Source organism: Staurois parvus, unplaced genomic scaffold, assembly GCF_062004578.1.
Source record: "Staurois parvus isolate SC_StPar_1 unplaced genomic scaffold, SC_StPar_1.0 ptg000438l, whole genome shotgun sequence".
Taxonomy (NCBI): domain Eukaryota; kingdom Metazoa; phylum Chordata; class Amphibia; order Anura; family Ranidae; genus Staurois; species Staurois parvus.
Window position 1 is genome coordinate 156,066 of NW_028318234.1, and position 18,254 is coordinate 174,319.

The 18,254-nt window shown below is 44.7% G+C and overlaps 1 protein-coding gene across 1 annotated transcript in view; it reads left to right on the forward strand.

The window, feature by feature from the left end:
* Nucleotides 1-18,254, forward strand: part of TMEM267 (transmembrane protein 267) — a 43,437-nt gene that overhangs the window by 18,702 nt on the left and 6,481 nt on the right. The gene's annotated exons all lie outside the window — the stretch shown is intronic.

Below are 18,254 nucleotides of genomic sequence, written 5' to 3' on the forward strand. Positions count from 1 at the left end.
CTTTGGGGTCACCTGGTCAGCAGACATCTCAGAAGCTCAGGTAAGAGACGTGGTGTCCAGGGGCTACAGGCTAGAGTTCATCTCCCTGCCCCCACCCTGCTTCGTGTTGTCCCACCTGTCGGTGTCCCTGCACAGACTAGCGGTCCTCCATGCTGCTCCTGCAGATCTGCTGACCCAAGGAGATCTCCTCCTCCCTCCCCCCCCAAACCCCCCCCCCTAATTGGCAGCATTTTCCTGTGAAATCTGTAGTTAAAACGCTTCATTGTTCAATATCGTATTAGTGCGTTCCGCGCATACTGAGCCCCCCATCCCCTCCCCCGCTCCCCCATCCCGTCCTGACTTTAAATCGCCCTTGTGGAAGAAATTCTAAGTGAATTCATCTGGGATTTAATGGACGAGACCTATTACCTGTCAACGCATATTTAATGTCACCGCCGCCGCTGAATCCTAATAACATCCTCACTAATTGGCGGGTCATTCCTACGGAAGAGGCGCCACGCTCCTCGCGGGAAACCAATTGAAAGAAAACACGATTTTATAATAACGGTGTAATTTCACCATTAACCTTTTCATCTTTTACAAATTTTCAGGCGGCTTGTGGGGGGAGGGGGTGTTCAATGCTTGTTTCAATGCTCTTTACACTCCACATCTACTGTACTTGCCTCATAATGCATGTAAATGTGTAGGGTGGGCTTGTGGCGTTTGGTTTAAATGTCAACTTATCCTACAGACAAAATGTACGGGGCTCAGCTGTCTCTGCTGAAGACAGACCTCTCCTCCTCTGCTACTATTGACAAGTCATCTTCCATCTATGGCTTGTGAACATAATCCGCCAGTTTTTTCCCAGTGGGTGCAACAGTATGTTGCTGGGGATCCTTCAATATCCAGCAATATTCAGTGTATAGTGTAGCTTGGGGTAAAATGTCAGTACCAAAAGCGGTAACCCCGAGCTACACTCGGGCTTACCATGCGGCGCTGCTCCGGCAGATGCCGGCATCCGGCTTCCGTGTTCCGGTCCCTGTGACGTCGGGACGTACGGGGGGCAGCGGGAATGTTAAAAAAAAGTCTTTTTTTTTTCAAAACGATTTTTCATAGTAAAACATTGCTGTTTCAACCCATTTCACATACATTTTGTCCCTAGTGCTTTGTCCTGTGCCCTGTCTGCATTTTGAATTTTCTTTCTGCCTGGAAACTTAGAAAAGTCCATGGCGTCCAAAAAGCGTCCCTTTTAGGTCAAAAGCGGGTTTAGATCAGCTAGAGAACAGTGATAGTAAATCAGAACCACTTGCAGAATTGAGTGATAATGATTCGTGGGGAAATTCGTCATCAGACACTGAAAATGATTTTGCGACTTTGCTCAGCGATGTGCGAACTTGGCGCTATATTTCAAATTTCAGTGTTTTTGGTTTGATTATATTATTGAATTAAATGTAATATTATTATATTATTATTTTTTATGATTGTTTATTAAATTATAATTTATGATTTTGTGTTTCAAATGTTATCATACCCGGGATGTTTAATAGACTCTTGTTCGGACAGAGTTCAGTGAGTTATTCCTAAATATTACAGCCTACAATAAAAAAACGACATATTTCCATGCAAAATAATGGTACCACTTTGAGCACCAAAAATCTGAAATAATCATACCGCTAGGGAGGTTAACCAGAGATGGCTCTTTCAAAAGCAGTGTTCTTTTCATGTGCAGTTAACCTACCAGTCTGGCACATGGGCAGAAGGTCTGTCCCTTCAGTGTAGAATGTAAACCCTTTCTTGTCCATTTCTGATTATCCGTTAATTATTGCACATGCTTTCTTGATACCAAAGTTCAGATTGATGTCTGAACACTATAGACTGGAAGTGCATAAATTAAATGGAATCTAACATAAATAAATATAGATGGTGACGTTGTGACCTGTGATCATGGCTGTGGCTCACAAATATGGAAGTGTTCCACCTAGGCATGTTGGAAATGCATGTAATGTTTCTGCTTTGAAACCCATGTGATTGTCTGTTGTCCAACGGAAAATTCTACAACACGTAATGCCGTACAAAGCATCTTGTTTGTGGGGTTTTTTTGTGTTTGTTTTTTGTGCTTTTTTTTTTTTCCTTTGCAGTCTGCAGTTAAATACTGTATGCTTTTGTGACCCAGCTAAATGAGTCAGCTTGATTTTGTCCTCTCTCTCCTCTCATTCTGTGTATGTAGCAAGCCTGAACTCACTCTGTGATTGGCTCACTGGTCTTTCCAGATGTTTGCACAGAGCTTTCAGTCCAGTGACATGCATTCCCTACATTTGAGCACTCATCTTTGGTGTGATAAAGTGGAGCACTGAAACAAAAATTCTGGTGCCAAAACCAAAAATTCAGGATGCAGCAAAAACTGAAATGGAGAGTTTAATTACGTTTTTTTTAAAATGTGGCTGGCTGTTTTTGCATTGAAGACTATGGGACGCAGTTTTCCATCGAAGTCGATGGGATGCAGCATGCCATTATCTGCTTTTTATTTTGAAATTGGCTACATGCTTACAACCCTATTTTCGGCTTTTTAATTTTCAGTGGCCGATATATTGGTGCATCCCTAGTGTGATAGTTTCATGCTCGTGTAGAGGTATATGCTGGGGCTGTGGATTACCTAGGCACTAATTGTGTGATTATAGCAGTCAGTGAAAAGCTCTGCTGACACTTTTCAGAACTATCTCCAGTATAGAAAATGTAACTTCCTGAATTGGTTTGTTGACTGGCCCCACCCCTTTACATCTCCCAAGCTTTACCATTGGCCCAATACTGTACTGGTACCCAATGTGTGTGTGTGTGTATGTGTGTGTGTGTATGTGTGTGTGTGTGTGTATGTATATATATGTATGTATATATATATATATATATATATATATATATATATATATATATATATATATATATATGTAGAAGGGACCTTCATTTATGTTTGTGCAGAATACAAACAAAATACATTCACTACTCTGCAATGCATTCACTTTTCCCCATGGTTTATATTTTACAATACAAGTTTAGAAAACACCTGGTGATCTGGTCAAAAATCCACTGAGATCTCCACTTACCAATGTTGGCTGACAGCAGTGGCTCTGCTACACAGACATCCCAGCCAGCAGTACCTGCTCACCCAGTGCTGGAATTTAAAAGAAAAAAAAAAACTCCACCTATCCCACACTATTCTTAGTCCAACTGCAAATGCATACACTGATTTCTTTCCTGATAAAACAAAGCTGCTGCCTTAACTTTGAAAAGCATACGCACCACATCTACATCTTGGGAGTGCTCCTACACCAACAGGAGCTTGCATAGGCTACTCCTGTAAAGTGTGACTCCTGTTGCTGTGCCTTCCTCCAGCGATGACAGGTCAGGGCTGCAGTCACTGCTCCATCCATTGCCACCATCATGTTCCCACTGGTTCTTCCTGGACCTAAAGCCATCCTCTTTGGCTAGTGGGTAGCTATTGATGATGTAATTCCAGTTCAAGTGCACTGCATCATCCCCAGTACCTGGCTTTATTCTCGGCATAAGCACTTCTTTCTGTCTTTTTTTTTTTTTTTTTTTTCTCCTATTATTACATGGGAAAAAAAACTGTTTCTGCTAGCATTTCTTAAGTGGAACTTTAGGGTGCCTGTTGTGTGCGGACAGCATGTAATGCTTGAGGTTTGCTTTAAGAATGAAGAAAATCCGTAGGTCTGACAGCCCTAGAACTTGCACTTTGACAAACATGTCCGCAGCAGTAGTTTCCATTTATCTCTACTGACAGATTCCCTTTAAAGTTCAACTCCAGATATGATCTTCATTGCATACTTAAATTGGTCCATCTTAAACTGATGTAAGTATGCATATCTCATACCTGAGGAGCCGCTCCGAACCCCTTGTATTCTTTAATTTAACTTTAATTGATGTCACAGTCACCACCCATCCAGTCAGAGAAGTCTTGTAACCTTTAAAAAAATAAAATAAATGGTGTCCTGTAAATAGTGGCAAGGCTGAGTGTGCAGAGGGGAAGCTTCTCCCCACAGGACCCAGAAGACGATCATTGTACTACATCAGTGATTGTCCGCTTCCCTGTCTGCCGTGCAATACAATGTTCCAATCTGGACCATTAAGTATGCTTTAATGTTTAATCCAAGAGCCATTCTGCGATGGGGTGTGTGCAGCATGTGCTTGCACTGTAAGTGGGAGAAAAAATACCTTGACCTCTAACTCTAGTTTTAGGTGCTTTTGGCTATTGTCATTGCATCTGTATGACGTGTACAAACCTGCGGGCAATGATGAGGAATAAAGGGTTTGTAAATTATAAAGGGATGATGGTATGTCTACTGATTTGTCCTATGCAGTATATTGAATATATAAACTTATGATCTTGTCATTGTGAAAAGGCTGGGAAAATTTAGAATGAGATGTTCTTGCCGATGTTTTCAAGCAGCTGGAAGCTATTATTTCTTGGGTTAGTGTTCATGTACTTTGATTACTGCAGCCCGGCCCGCCAAGGTGTAACATCTGCATGCAGTATAGTGAAGTCTGCTGAGGGAAAGCTTTAGGACTCGGTGATTGGGATTTAATCAGATAAACAATTTGCTCTGTATGTGACATTCAAAGAATCTGACATACAAAGGTCAGAGGCAACACTGGGGAAGAAGGTAGGGATGAAAATAGAATTCTGATGAGAGGAAAAACAGATTTGACAGAATGGTTTCTCTGTTAGCTGGTAGGCCGTTCACACATCTGAACGCTAGGTATGTTTTTTTTTAAAGTCCATATCCTGGCACACACAGTCCTCATTCCCCCATTAGAATTAAAAATTAAAAAAAACACATCTAACAAGTTATTTTCAACAGCCTGAATCTGCTGCCTGTGTACCTTGCTGTCACTGTTTTTCATATGCAAATATTTTGAGCACTGCTAAAGTCATCACATGCAAAGTACTGTCTGTTGCTAGTAAGGATTGGCTCCCTGCAGAGAGAAATACAGGAATAAATATTGTAAACAGATAGCATTAAATAGTTACCCTAACAGAGGGGGGCCATCGATAGACGGGCAGTGAAAATCTGACAGATGATGTCACACAGCAACATATTTTACAATTTAAAGATAAAGGAAGCTAGAAAGCAGACAGTTGGATGGTCCACTCCAGCCATGGCCCGGGGGCTGGCACTGCTTTGATGGACTGATCTCCTCAGTCATGTCATCATACAGTGCAGTCCTCGAGAAGAATGTGGCACTGGACGGCCATTAGAAGTTGTCCATGTCACCCATGCAGCAACAGGAGCCTATGGAAGGATATGCCATACTTAGCTGTAGGTAGTGGAGAAGACATTGGACCAGCATATCACATGACCCATGGTATGGAAAAGGTGTTACAGAGCTGCTTATGTGTGTGTGTGTGTGACAGTTAATCAGAGAATGGGTAACGGCCCTGTAAACTGCTTTAGCCTAGGTTCACACTATGAATTGCACAGGAACTGCACCACAGTGCTGTGCAATCCACATGCAATTCTGTGCGGTGCCATTTGAGTCCATTCCTTTTAAAAAGCTCAAATCGCACCACATCTGCACCAAAAAGTGCATGCACTTTTTTTTTTTTTTTTGCTGCACTGGAACTGAATCGCACAGTTGTTTATACCCGTGTGATTTGGTTCAGGCAAACTTGCTGCATTTGTAATCTGCTTTTGGGGTGTTGATACTTTTAAGTTGACACTCACAGCAGATCGCAGAACACAGTGTGGTTATGATGCAGTGTGGGAGACATGGAGATCACTGCGTTTCCTGCACCGCATATGTGTGATCCAGGGCTTAAAGCTCCTCTCTGGGCAAAAATAAAATCCCCGCCCATTCACCAATTATTTAGTCTTATCAAAACCCCTTTGCGTTTTCTTGACTGTCGTGTATGTGGCTAAAAAGCAGCAGGAGAATGCAGTTCTGGCCAGGAGCTCATCTGTAACTAAAGCAAGATTTGGAGGGGGCTCTGGCAGGAAATTGGGGTGGATGATGATAATGGACTGAGATGGTGAGACGATCAGCAATTTATTTATTTTTTCTTATTTCTACATGATTAACTCTGTTTTATTATTGGAAAATCATGATCGGCTCTGCAAATCATGTCATGGCTTTAGCCTACGCAATGTAAATATAGTCAGCCAGTAATTGGGTAACAGTCAGTAGAGTTCCTTGACTAGATATGTCTGGATGATGAATCTCCTTTTCTCCCAGCGTGTCGGCCTGTTTAACATGCTTCTTATAGACTTGAAGATGTAGTGTCCTTAATTACTGATCTGTCACGCTGGTTCCCATTACTTACAGTGGCTGAATGTTCTGTTTTTACCCAAAGTGGTAGAAATGTCTGTTATTTATTGATCATTGAAGTCCTATCCTTTTTTTTTTTTTTTCAATTAAAAAGACTCATTAAGTTTGAAATGGTAATAAAACAACAATAAAACAACAACATCAATGCGGAGAAAGACATGCACCTATGTTATGCAGTCAAAGGAATAGATAAGACAAGGCCACTGCAATGTAGCATACGCTGAAGGAATGTATTATATACACAATGGGCAAGTTATCAAATATTATCAATATTTTCACACGAATAGAGCTTTTTTTTTGGTGGTATTTGATCCAGAGTATATTGGTTGGTTTACATGAAAGTTACAGCGTCTACAAACTATGGGACAGATGGTGGCATTTTTATTTATTTTTTTAATACTAGTGTGGCAGCGATCAGCGGCTTATAGCAGGACTGTAATAGTACAGCGGTCAATCTGACACTTTGCGGGAACCAGTGACACTAGTACAATGATCAGTGGTAATAATATACACTGTACTAATGACACTGGCTGGGAAGGGGTTAACATCTAGGGGCGATCAAAGGGGTAAGTGTATGCCTTACAGTGCTTTTTGTGTATACTTATACTTTTACTAGGGGACGATCAGGTTTTTATTCCCCGCTTTGCAGAGAAACGAAAATCGGCACTATCCCCCGGACAAGGCAGAGCTCTGTATTGTTTACATACACAGAGCTCTGTCCAGTTAGCCCCTTCGCTGATCACTGGGTCCCAGCCGTGAATCATTGGCCGAGACCCGCTGATTGGCTTGTTCTGTGTCTAATCACAGCACAGCCGGGGCATGTGCACCCCACTCAGAAGAGCTGAATCATGTGCTAGGTACGTGATCCAGCGCAGGAGAGCCTCCTCGCCGCCGCACATGTAAGTGATGCAGTCAGCAAGTGGTTAAAGTGATTGTAAAGGTAAATTATTAAAGTGATTCTAAAGGCTTTTTTTTTTAATAGAAAAAATAACAAACATGTCTATACTTACCTTTTGTGTGCAGTGGTTTTGCACAGAGCAGTCTGCATCCTCCTCGGGTACCCCACAGGCTCTCCTGGCCCTTCCTTCCTGTCGGGTGCCCCCACAGCAAGCAGCTTGCTATGGGGGCACCCAGTGCTCTGTGTGTCTATTCACACACGGAGCCGTGGCACGGCCCCACCTCCTTGCACTTCTCATTCTCACTGGCTGGGATTGACAGAAGTGGGATGCAATGGCTGCCGCTTCTGTCTCAGCCAATGAGAAGAGGAAGTCCAAGAATAGCTGAGACTCCAGTGCACATCGCTGGATCGAGAGGGGACTTAGGTGGGTATTAGAAATGCACATGGGGGATTCTGAACATAGAATGCATGAAGGTAAGAAACCTCGAGCCTTTAGAATATTATTATTATTTATATTATTGTTGGGGTTGTTTTTGTTTTGTTTTTTGTTTTTTACCACAAGCCTACCGGGCACTTTTACCCCCTTCCTGCCCAGGCCAATTTCCAGCTTTCAGCGCTGTCACACTTTGAATGACAATTGCGTGGTCATGCAACACTGTACCCATATTAAATTTTTATATTTTTTTTGTGACAGAGCTTTATTTTGGTGGTATTTAATCAACTCTGGGTTTTTTGTTTTTTCTTAAACCAAAAACCACTGAACAGTTTGAAAAAAAAATGTTTTTTCTTAGTTTTTGTTATAAAATTTTGTAAGTAAGTGATTTTTCTTCTTCACTGATGTGTGCTAATGAGGCTGCAGTGATGGGCACTGATGAGGCACTGGTAGGTGGCACTGATGGGCATTGACAGGCATCACTGATGGGCACTAAAAGGCAGCACTGATATATGGCACTGTTAGGTGGCACTGACTGGCACTGTTAGGCAGCACTGACTGGCACTGTTAGGCGGCACTGACTGGCACTGATGGGTGACACTGAAAGGCAGCTCAGATGGGCACTGATATGTGGCATTGATGTGCACTGGTAGGCACTGATGAGCACTGACAGGTGGCACTGCTGGGGCTACACTGATCATCAGGACACACTGGTCATCAGTGCACATGTCCCCTCCATGGAAAGCCGATTACCGGCTCTCCTCTCCTCTTGAGCTGTCAGTGTGACAGCTCAAGAGGAGAGAAATGCCGATAACCGGCATTTCCCTGTTTTACATGTGATCAGCTGTGATTTGGACACAGCTGATCACATGACCGAGCCGTCATCTTCGGCTCTTTCCGTGATTGGTGATCCGCTGTGTCCGAGGGACACAGCGCACAGCCGATCGCCGCGCTGCATGCTCCCTGAGCCGTCATATGACGTCCTCCCAGAATGGAGAACCACCTTGCGTCCGTCATATTACTATATGGCGGGCGGGAGGTGGTTAAATAACAAACGTGCTTTGTTCGGTCTCTCCAATCTAAGCATTGATAGTGTGATCTCGGTAACTTCCAGTTGTGATGAGATAGCGATAACTTCAACCTCAGTTGGGTACCACAGTCAGTGACTCAATGAGAATGACATCTTGTAGATCTTGTGAAGTTTATTCCATAAACTGAGAGAATCTTACAACAATGAACATTCCATAGATCAAAAGATCATACTGTTTCTGCTTCTTGCCATGAGGCTTGCTGCAATGCATTCCTGGGAAAGGGGGAGGACTATCTATACAACATTAGCTAAACCAAAAGAAAGGGAGGGGCAGAGACTAGATATAGAAAACTCTTAAAGGCATATGACAGTCAATATGACAGTCATGTGAAACATGACATGCTTACCTGGTTCTCTTCTTGGGTCCCCCACCAGTGCTCCTTGCTCCTCCCTCCTGCTGAGTGTCCCCATAGCAGGCCACTTACTATGGGGCACTCATGCGTGTTCACTCCTGAGCTGGCTGTGTGTGTTCTTAAGACACACAGCATGGCATAGCTCCGCTCCCACTTCCTCCTCACTAGCTGTGATTGTCAGCAGCAGAAGCCAATGTCTTCCACCACCGTGTTGGAGCCAGTGAGGAGGGAGAGAGCGGGTGCGCAGTGCTGGATCAAAATCGGGCTCAGGGGGAAGGGACCTGCACACAGAAGGTTTCTTATCTTCATACATAGAATACATGAAGGTTAAAACTCCTCAGCCTTTAGGACCACTTTAATTACTGTCCCTCAGTCATTGGTGGGGCAGCTCTGACATGAGGAAGCAAAGCCCTGCTCCTCTACTAAGGTGACCATCTCATACAGACACACTGTGCAGAACAAGGCATGGTAAGTCGGTAACAGGAAACTATCAGCTGCATGGCGACCAGAGACAATGGTGACTAGTCCTCTGCTTTCAAAGTCCTGTTCCTTCAGAAAAAAAACTGCCAGAAAAGAAATTTTCGGAGCTGCATTCTTTGGTGTTTTTATTTGTAACAAACACACACCCATGATACGTCTGTTCCATAGCTTTATATATTTTCACAGTCCCTGTAAGGATATAAATATGGGATTGCTGACTTTGTTTTAAAGATGCAGGATCTGCTTTCAGTTTGGTTTTGGCTCCTAGGACTGGAATAAGCACACGCACAGTAAAGTCTGAAGAGTCACATACTCACATATCACATACATGTTTCAGGCTGGTGATGGTGAAGACCGAGGATGAAAGCTCTGGATTCTGTGCTCTTTAAAAGAAAAAGAAACAGCCTGCTATAGCCGCTGCAGTATTTCTGTATGTCGTTCATTGTGTATTACAGGGAATCGGTACCAGTTATTGACATTTTTATTGCTGTATGCTCATTTCCCTGGTTTTCTTCAGTGCACAATGCTGGTTGAAGTATTGTTCCCATTGCTACAGGTAATTGAGTCTGTAATAATGGAGCTTGTTTGTGTCCAGTTCCTCAGGGAAGTGTTTCACTGCAAGGTTGAAATGAAACGCCGACAGAGCTCCATCTCAGCACTCAAATGTGTGATCTATGCGTCTGCCGGCTGGTTACCGCTATGTCCAGGGAAGGTTTATTTTCAGCTTCTTGGAGTGAACAAGCTGTGCAGTAAAGAATGGGAGCAGCTAACCCAATGGCTTCCATTATGTTTTACTTCACTGGTCTGTAGTTCATTTAAAGAGGAGCTTCAGTCTCCCCTCCAAAAAATTACGTCAGCAGATACAAATACTGTAGCTGTTGACTTGGAATATTTGGGCACTTACCTGTCCAGGGATCCAGCACTGTCCTCACCCAAGTTGATTCTTCAATTGGCTTTGGGTCCAGGTGCCAGTGTCTAAAGGGAACCAGCTGTGAAGCTTTGTGGCTTCCCCGCCGGCTTCCCACTATGAAGTGCACTATGCTTTGTGAATGGTCCTGCAATCTTCTGGTGCCTGTGACGTGTTCAAGAAGGCTGTGGGCAAAGGAGGGGGGCGCGAACTTCTGCTTGGATCGCTGAGGCGATTCGACCGGAGGTGGGAGATGGTATCAAAACCAGGTATCCGCTCACCCCTTTCCTCCAAAAAAGTACTAATTGTGGAAGTGGAGGGGGGGAGGATGCAAACAAGTGGGACTATCCCTTACGGGTGAAGTTCTGCTTTACTAGTGAGGTAGTATGAACTTAAGCGCTCGTTCACACTTGACTTTATTTCTAACTCTTGCCATATGCCCCTATAGCGTTTGGGAAACGTTTTTAACGCTCCCCAAACACCGGATGCGCGGTTTTGAGGCAGTTGATAGGCGTTTGCCAAGCATTAAAACCGCACTACAAACGCCTATAATGAAGTTAAATGGTATTAACACTCCACAAATGCCTTGCAACCGCATCACAAACACCTGCCGGGCATTTGAGGAGCGGCACCATAGACTTTAATGGGAGGCTTCAACTCCTGACTGGACAAGAGGTGTCAGTTTTGCCACAATGTAATGCTACGCAACGCTGACCCTTCAGTGTGAACAGCACTGTGTGCTGCCATGTGCAGAATTTTCATTTGCGAAGCGTTAAAAACGCTTCCCTGACGCCTGCTGACAAAGCTAGTGTGAACTGAGCCTAGGTGAGATTATTTCCTCCTCTGATGGAGGGTGCTCCTTACTCCCGGACAGTGTAATGATGTATGAGCATCGTTTTGGGCCAGCATTACAGCCTTGGTGTCCCAGGAAGCAGGTTAAATGATTCTGGGCACCATGAGATACAGAAGGTCAGGGGTGGGCAACTGTGGCTTTCCAGCTGTTGTGGAACTACAAGTCCCATGAGTCATTGCAAAACTGACAGTTACAAGCATGACTCCCAAAGGCAGAGGTATGAGGGGACGTGTAGTTCACCAACTGCTGGAGGGCCACAGTTGCCCACCCCTGCACAAGAGGACTGGTGCTGAATAGCAAAGTAGTGAGTTGGGAGGGAGTGGGGGCACATTTTGTGAAAGTGAAGTTTGGCTTTAAAGTGATATTAAAGAAATATTTTTTTTTTTTTTTTTTTAACCTCCCTGGAGGTATTCCCGAGTGTAGCTCGGGGTATAGTTTCAGCACCACAAGCGGTAACCCCGAGCTACACTTGGGAATACCTTGCAGCGCTGCTCCGGGATCTCTTCTTTACTTACCTTGTCCTGCACTCCCGCGATGTCCCCCCCGCAGTGTCCCCTGTAATGTCCTCCGGCCGATGTCGGCATCCATCTTCTGGGTTTCCTTCCCTGCGACATCAGGACGTACGGGGGATGGAACAGCAGGAAGTTTGAAAATTGTATAAGTGACATTCAGTAATACACTAAAATCACATAGTAAAACATTACTGTATCAAACCATTTCACATACATTTTGTCCCGAGTGCTTTGTCCTGTGCCCTGCCTGCATTTTAACTGTTCTTTCTGCCTGGAAACTGAGAAATGTCCATGGCGTCCAAAAAGTGTCCCTTTAGGTCAGACGCGGTTTTAGACCAGCTAGAGAACAGCGATAGTAAATCAGAACCACTTGCAGAATTGAGGGATAATGATTTGTGGGAAAATTCATCATCAGACACTGAAAACGATTCTGCAACTTTGCTCAGTGATGTGCCAACTTGGCGCTATATTTCAAATTTCAGTGTTTTTGGTTTGATTATATTATTGAATTAAATTTATTATTATATTATTTTTTATGATTATTTTTACTATATTATAATTTATGATTTCGTGCTTCAAATTTTATCATACTCTGGATGTTTACTAGACTCTTGTTCGGACAGATTTCAGGGAGTTATTCCTAAAAATGACAGGCCTTCAATAAAAAAAAACATATTTCCATGCAAAAAAATGTACCGCTTTGAGCACAGAAATATGGACATAATAAATCTGTTATATGAACCTGCTCTATGGCTCTCCCTGCTGTCTCAGCCAGTGAGGTGGTAGAGTCCCCAAAGAGCCCCAGGCTCCACACCGTTTTTTTTTTTTTTTTACCTTCATGCATAGAATGCATGAAGGTAAAAAAAACCCTTGAGCTTTTATGTTCACATTAACATTATGGCCAGAGTTTTATTCATTAGTACCTGTTTTTACCCCTCTCCATGCCAGCCAGCTTACATTCCCCTGCTACTGGTTCTTACCTGTTGCAACACAATCATTTGCGTGGAAGAGGAACCTCTAGAGGACATTATACTGTGTGTGCGAGCCTGGGACTGATCACCTGCATCCTGTTCATTTTGTGTTTGGTTCTCTTTGCATTCACTGTAACTGTAGTGTTATGCAGTAACATGCTGTAACCCCTTCACAACCCCTGTACGCACAGCATGGTCTTTCTTGTGTGTTTTTGTTTTTTTGCTTTCTCTGGTTGAATTTCAGAATAGGAATAATGGAGTAGTTTACTCTGCAGAAGACCACAGCACATCTTTACAAACGTTCCCATTGAAATGTAATCTATATTCCAAGTTCTGGATTTAACCTGATGAAATTCATCTTTACAAGGCCCTGGGCACAGAAGGAATGAAGATGCCTCATCTGTACACCGCGGAGCATTCTCTATAATGCGTCACTTGCAGCCAGAGAATGTTTTCCTGCTGTGACGCGCAAAGCCATGATGATAAATTGGGAAAGGCTGCACACGAAGCGTAAACCTGCCTTTCACTGCAGGTCAGGACGATGCCAGGTTAAATGATAATTGGGTATTTGCAGCACAATGAAAACACTCAGCCTTTCTGGTGTGGGCGGTTTCCATAGAAACAGAGGACAAGTTCAGGGAACACACGTATGTTTAGCCTTCCAGAGCGGATGTCGGATTATCTCCAGCTCAGTAGATACCTCAGAGGAGGAGAACCTTTTGCTTAAGCAGTAAATATTCGAGTTCTAGAACAGGGGTGGGCAAACTTTTTGACTTGAGGGCCGCAATGGGTTCATATATTGGACCCGGGGGCCGGACCAAGAGTAGATGAATGATGTGTATGTGTGAATTCATATAAATTAAATTAAAATTTGTAACATTTCATCCCCCATAGTACTATTCCCCCCCCAAGTAGTAAGCTAAGTCCCCCCTGTGTCAATTCACTTACCTTTGCTCCGCGCGTTCCTCTCGCCGTGTTCCCGCGCCGTTCCGGTCTTCAGGGCGGACTGTGAGAGGAGCCTAGCTCCCCTCACGTTCGTCACGCTGCCCCGCCTACACACATCCTGACAGCCAATCACTGGCTATCAGGATGTGAGTGGCAGCGAGACTGGCCAATCATTGCATTTGAGCGCGCTGAATGATGCAAATGTTTGCCTGCCCTGGCTGGTTTTTTTTTGTATCACGCTCCGCGGGACGGATTAAAAGGTCCGCCGGGCCGTAGTTTGCCCATTCCTGTTCTAGAAGGAGGGGATTCCGTTTTGGTTCAGCAGAACAAAGGCTGGGAAGTGGCGTGTTTGGTTTGTTCTTTCCATACCCATGTGTCACCAGGCAGAGCAGACACTTGCCGGACAGAAGTGGTCACAACTTTGACCAGTGCCGTGTTCTTAGGCTTTTGATTACACGTGTGCAGCGGGAGACTGGTCAACCCTTTGTAAACGAATACTTCTGTGTTCTATCTCGGTGTACTCACAGTACTTCTCACAAGAGTTAAAGCCCAACTCCGGGAAATCCTCCTTGCATTGAGGCTGTGCCCATACTACAGAGATTGGCACCATTCCCCAGTGCTCCAGTTGTGAACCTTTTGGCATCATGATGTTGATGGCAGGGCTGTGGACCTTGAATTGGGGTCTTGATACTGTCAGGACTGCTGGAGCATGGCGAAGAAGATGCTGTGAGGACCAGTGTGCATAGGATAGGGTACGTATACATCTATGCCTCCTGGACCTAAACCAGAAGATAACCCTTACAGTTTGGGCTCAGCCCCATTGCAAGGAGCAATTTTACATTTTCCCAGAGTTGGGCTTTAAGGTGTTACCAAACCTACAACAGTAAAAGCCGGCTGTATATGCAGTAAGGCAGGGGTAGGCAACCTTTAAAGAGGTGGAGATCTACCTGACCATCAAACATCACCAGGCACAGTGTCCCCTCCTCACACCTGATTTAAACCTCTAATTCCCGTACTATTGTGTTGCAGTTGTGTGCATTGTATGGCAATCGTGCGTTTAAATCGGAGGAGCAGCAGTGCCTGCTTCACTTGTGAATGGGACCTTAGTTGCATTCAGCAGTGGCATCCTTAGGGCTCGTTCACACTTAAAGTTGGGAAGTGGTAAAACCCTGTGGTTTAATTAAGGTTTTGCTGCCCCTCCAATCCCTACTCCCTTTAGCTGCTGAGGCAACAACCAAAGGTGTACACATCCTGCAGTAGAAATTAAACCCCCAGTTGCTTTTGGTGGGTGCTACCATCTGCCAGTCATGACCCACTCAAATAAATGGCACCACTCTGCAAGAGCCCCGCGACTCCATGCTTCTGGGAGGTTCACGGGGTTAAACAGGTGGGGAGGAAGCAACAATGCTGCCTGCTTTACCCCTTGTTTGCTGTACTGCACAAGGTTGCAGGACACTTGTAGAGTGGCCTCATTCTCTGGAATGGGTCATGCTTGGCAGGTGCTACACCCGCCATGCATGACCGGGCGTGTAACTCCTGCAACATGTGTATTCCCCTGGCTACTGCAGCTAAAAGGGGGTGCGGTTGGGGCGGGGATGGTAAGAACATACATTGCTCAAATAAATTAAAAAAAAACACTTTTTAATCAGAGTACAGCATCAAGTCATTTAATCTCCTGGGATATTGATCTGGTCAGTTAAGTAGCAGAGGGGGTTGTTAATTTAATTTACACCAAAGCAGCTGAAACTGATTAACAGGTGCACTAGATGGGCAACAATGAGACGACCTCCAAAACAGGAATGGTGTTACAGGTGGAGGCCACTAACATTTTTTCTCTACTCATCTGTTCTGACTGTTTTGTTTTTCACTAGTTTTGCATTTTGGCTAGTGTCCGTGTCACTACTGGTAGCATGAGGCGATACCTCTAACCTGCAGAGGTTGCACAGGCAGTCCAACTCCTCCAGGATGGCACATCAATATGTGCCATTGCCAGAAGGTTTACTTTGTCTCCCAGCACAGTCTCAAGAGCATGGAGGAGATTCCAGAAGACAGGCAGTTACACTAGGAGAGCTGGACAGGGCCATAGAAGGTCCTTAACCCATCAACAGGACCAGTATCTGCTACTTTGTGCAAGGAGGAACAGGATGAGCACTGCCAGAGCCCTACAAAATGACCTGCAGCAGGCCACTGGTGTGAATGTCTCTGACCAAACAATCAGAAACAGACTTCATGAGTGTGGCCTGTGGGCCTGACGTCCTCTGTCCCTGCACAGCCCCATAGAGTTCATTTTGCATTTGCCACTGAACACCAGAATTGGCAGGTCCTCCACTGGCGCCCTGTGCTTTTCAGATGAGAGCAGGTTCACCCTGAGCCATGGAGAACGTTGCTCAGCATGACCTTTTTTGGTGGTGGGTCAGTGATGGCATATCCTTGGAGGGACGCACAGACCTCTACAGGCTAGACAATGCCACCCTGACTGCCATTAGGTGTCGGGATGAAATGCTTGGACCCATTGTCAGACCCTACACTGGTGCAGTGGGTCCTGGGTTCCTCCTGGTGCACGACAATGCCCGGCCTCATGTGGTGAGAGTATGCAGGCAGTTCCTGGAAGATGAAGGAATTGATACCATTGAATGGCCCCCACGATCGCCTGACCTAAATCCAATAGAACACTGTTGTCTCATTAGGAGGATGCCCCAACGTTGTCAGGCATGGATACAAGCATGTGGGGGCCATACAAACTACTGAGTATCATTTTGAGTTGCTGCAATGAAATTTCAGCAAAATGGACTAGCCTGCTGCATCATTTTTTCACTTTGATTTTTGGGGAGCCTTTGAATTCAGTCCTCTGTAGGTTGATCATTTTCATTTCCATCAAACAATGGGGCATCGTTACGTTCCTAACACATTACCCCGTCGATATCGGTATAGATATCCAGCATGAGATTTTTCCCCATTGAGATCTAATGTGTTTTCAAAGTGTTCCCTTACTTTTTTTTTTTTTTTTTTATCTTAACCATGGGGTTTTACCAACCCCCAAACTGCAAATGTAAATGAACCCTGACTGTTCTGAGCCCCTATAAGGCTTTCACACTGATGTGCTGCGTGTTACCTGCACCACAGTGCATCTGCGACTTTCCTTGGTTAGCTGCGCTTTGCAATATTCTTCAAAAATATCCTGCAGGTGTGGTGCACTTTCTGAAAGCGAACCAAAACTATTGCATTCAGGAGTTTTGGTTTGCTGTCAGTGCAGCAAACCTGCAGAATATAATAGAAGTCTATGGCTAAGCGCAAGAAAGCTGCAGGTACACTGCACTGCACCCGCGCTGCTGGTAAACCGCAGCACATCAGTGTGAAAGCAGCCCTATACTACTATGCCCATTGTACTGCGTCACACTGACCTGAAGATCTCTGCTTTCCTGCTCCTGGCACCACTCTGAAGACCGCTAGCCGGGATAAAAGGTGGAGTGTAGCTGGTATCGCTTGGCATGGGGCAGGAGACCGCACTACAGAGGAGGCATCGGCTTATACGGCTCTTGCACCCTACTACAGCTCCAACTTTACAGATGGCCCCACCGCATTGCATTCTGTTTGATGCTCTGGGATGGTGGGTCAGCAAGCCCAGACCACGACCTACCAGTCACCTGGCTACGGGTTGCTGACCACCGCATTAAAGCATGCTTTTTATACTCACTATGGAACCTAAGGGGTAATCCTCCGCATTGTGTAAAAAGGCTGATTGATCCTGTCTTTTCTGATCCACTCCGTTTGCTGTCCACTATCCATCTGCCATAGTTAGAGTAGCAGTGGCAAGACTGCACATGCTCAGTTTGGTGTGTATTGCTAGAGTCTTTTTTTTTTTTTTTTTTTTTTCCCCTCTGGGAGGGTGCATGTGATCGGTACAGAGCCAATCAGTGCTGTCCAGACAGAGAGACAGGAGTCAAGCAGCCTCATAGGACAGTTAGAGGAGAATGAAAACTCCTATAGATAACCAGTGCATGGCTGGACACTGATAGAAGTGCTATATACTGCTGATAAGAAAAGGTATTTAGCAGTTTATATTTACTAAATTAATTGGATTTCTATGCTCTGTGTACTGTGGAAGACCGGATATAGTGAATGCAGGGTCTTGGGTTTAGTAACATTTTAAGCACTCATTTACACTGCCTGTTGGGCAGTAAAACCCTGCAGTTGAGCCCCTTTTTTTTACTGCTCCCTCTTAAGCTGCAGCAGCTGGGGTGTACACATGCCACTATGCTTTGTGGCAGGAATTATACCCCCATTGCTTTCTGCAGGTGTAGCGACCACAGAGCACAATTTATAAGTGAATAGGGCTGCTCTGCAAGCTAGTGTGGCAGCCAAGGGGTTAAAGCAGGTGGTGAGGAGGTGAAACAATGCCTCTTCACAGCCTGTCAAATGCTCTCTGAAGAGCTAATCAAATGTGGATCGCTCTTCAGAGACTAAAGCAAGAGTAAATGAGCCCTAAGGGTTTGG